This window comes from Crocuta crocuta, unplaced genomic scaffold (assembly GCF_008692635.1).
Source record: "Crocuta crocuta isolate KB4526 unplaced genomic scaffold, BGI_CrCroc_1.0 scaffold267, whole genome shotgun sequence".
Lineage (NCBI taxonomy): Eukaryota > Metazoa > Chordata > Mammalia > Carnivora > Hyaenidae > Crocuta > Crocuta crocuta.
Genome location: NW_027531899.1, coordinates 4432095 through 4435029, shown reverse-complemented (window position 1 = coordinate 4435029; position 2935 = coordinate 4432095).

The following is a 2935-nucleotide window of genomic DNA, read 5'->3' as shown; positions in this document are numbered from 1 at the left end:
CTGCCCTGGCCACACAGCCAGGGCAGCCCGGGTTTGCTTCGCTAATGCAAACAAGAGGCGAGAAGGCAGAGGTGTGCAGAGGAAGGGGATGGGGACACGGGGAGACACGATCATAGGAGCTGCCTGCAGACATGATGGGCTGAGGTCCCACTGTCTTCTTGGGCGCTCATGTGTCTGAGGATTCTAGAGAGGTTTTGTGAGGCAGGGCTGAAGACTTATCGATTCAACTGGATCCTCACTCCCTAGAGGAAACTGACCACGTGAGGAACACAGCCAGGGGCGGGGATGGGAGTATGTGAGAAGGCTGGCCACATGCAAGTTCATTTGGAATAATCATCCCAGGGACAGATGTAAAACGGGATTCCTGAACTATGAAAGCAGAACAAAATCTGGAAGAATAATCACTGCTTGAGATCTAGAGAAGGCCAATGAGCTTTGCATGAACAGAGTTTTGGGGAAAACAAAGAGGGCTGAGTGGCCTGATAGCTCAACTCCTGACCTTCCTCTTCCTGACCACAGAGAGTTCAAGTTCAAATGCTCTGCGCTCCTAAGGCACCTGGAGATGGCAGAAATACCTGCCTCTGGACCTTCTCCCATGAGCTGGTAAACGTCTGTGGCAGCCTGATCTCCAAGATCACTCTGCTTGGGAATGGGCTCAGGTTAGTTACCCACAATACTAAATGAGTCCTGGGAGAAGGCACCTTGAAATCTGACCCAGAAAAGGAAATGCATGAGAGGCCCAAGCGACCACAGGGTCACAGCCAGGGAATAAGGTGAGGAGTTCATTCCCAGTGCAGGAGTGAAGCCAGAATGGTAAAAGACCAAGAAAACTGAGCAGGGACTCAAGGTAAAGTGGCGGAGGGATCATGTAAGTGGAGGTGGGGGCGGGGGGACACCAAGCAGAACTGGTCTTCCTCTCCAGACTAGAGAAATGCCTGTATTCGATCGGCCTAGGATGTAACTGTCCTCCCTCTATGCTGGGCCCATGTGCCGGGTGGTGACCTGGGGTTTTGCCTGCCAGCGTCTATTCCTCCTCCTTCTGGTAACAATATTCCAATTTTCCCGTGGTCAACCGCTCCTTCTCCACTGTCAGTCCATGAGGCATGGGGTGAGGGGCAAAAGGCTGGCCCCAACCCAGCTCCAAGAGGAGGACACGTTACCAAGACAGGTCCGTGTCCAAATCAGTCCATCCAGAGCCGGTCATTTCTAGGCTCTTCTCGAATGATCTGGAAAGAAGCATACTCTCTCCATGGGGTGGTTAGGCTGGTAAAATGTAACCCTGGAGCCTGTGGGAGCCATCTTTGCCAGCACTTGGAGAGGGTCTGCCTGAGAAAGAAGCTGGTATAAGAATACAGAACGGAGACACGGAGACAGGTGACGACAGCTTCATCTACGCACCTGGATCTGGCCATTCCCGAAGCCACTTTGCCCCAGACTCTTTAATTACATAGCGAACAAATTCTCTTTGTTGCTACATCAGCTGGGACAGAGTTCTGTCCCCTAGAAGCAAGACATTAGTACAAACAGTTGATACACAATTTGTCATTAATCATAAAGAATAGGTGTTTCTGAATTATATCTTTTATGATATTTTGAAAATAAATTAGAACAGATTCAAGGCTACCTGTATAATAATTTCACCAACTCATTTGCATTCTGACACGCAAAGGTTGGAGTCAGGGCCCCTGGGCACGTAGCTCTGGGCGCGCCGGTGACTGCCTTCTTCGCTCTACAAAGTCAGACGCCTAGTTAACCATAACTTAAATCAGGAGAAGTGTGTTCTGCAGCTGTAAAAGTTGTAGAAGTGTTTCCACACATATCATCACATGAGTTATGAAACAGCGAGGCTGGTTTCTTATGCCCTCTTCAGCAGCAAGGAATCTAAGAGAGTCCGGACAGGCTACACACCTTCTTCAAAGATACATGGCCAGTCAGTGGCCACGCCGGGCCCAGAATCTATGTTGGTCCCCCAGGTCCAGTGCTCCTGTTCTGCCAGCTTCCTCCAAAGCTAGTGTCCACCATGTGGGACTCAGGGACAGCAGCTGAAAGGAAAGTCTGGGCTCCCAGGGTGAGGCGCTCACAAGGGCTTTGAAGGAACAGAGAACAGAAACCATGTGGCCGAGGCTGGGAACTCGGCTCTAGGAAGGTTCCTGAACTACAAGTTCCCATCAGGAATTTATAGCCCTCATTTTGGCCATCCAACACCATGGAGCGCCCTTCCTGGCGGTCTGCGCCTGCCCAAGGTAGAAGCAGAAACTTGCTCTGCAGGAGCCTTCTTTTTTTTTTTATTTTTTTTATTTTATTTTTTTTAGGAGAGGAGAGAGACACAGCGTGAGCAGGGGAGGGTCAGAGAGAGAGGGAGTCTCAGACTGAAACAGGCTCCAGGCTCTGAGCTGGCAGTCAGCACAGAGCCCGACGCGGGGCTCGAACCCACGAACCTCGAGATCATGACCCAAGCGAAAGCCGGACGCTTAACCGACTAAGCCACCCAGGCGCCCCATCTGCAGGAGCCTTCTTGCATCTAGGGAGCACGCATGTGACCTAGGCACACGTCCAGGGGGGCACAGTGCTGCCAAGCCGTGGTGTGAAGATGTGGGCACGGTGCCACGGCAGCCGTTCCGGGGAGGGTGCGGCACACACGCGCAGCTCCAAGGGCCTAATCCGGGCATGACCTCCACAGCTGCTTCTCTGGCTGCCGAGAGAAGGGCCACCTCCTATCCTTCAAAAACAAAGTTCCTTTCTGCTTCGAGGAGCAAGAGGGCTGTTTACTGTCTGCATGGAGAAGGCCGACTGCTCTCTTCATCTGCGTCTTGTCTGTGTCTTTGGTCCCTCTGCCAACGTCCTGGCTGCGTGTGACCGCCTGGGAAGAATGAAGCTCTGTCCTGCTCTGCCTACAGCCTCCTCCAGTGGCAACTGCCACTATCCAGCGTGGTCG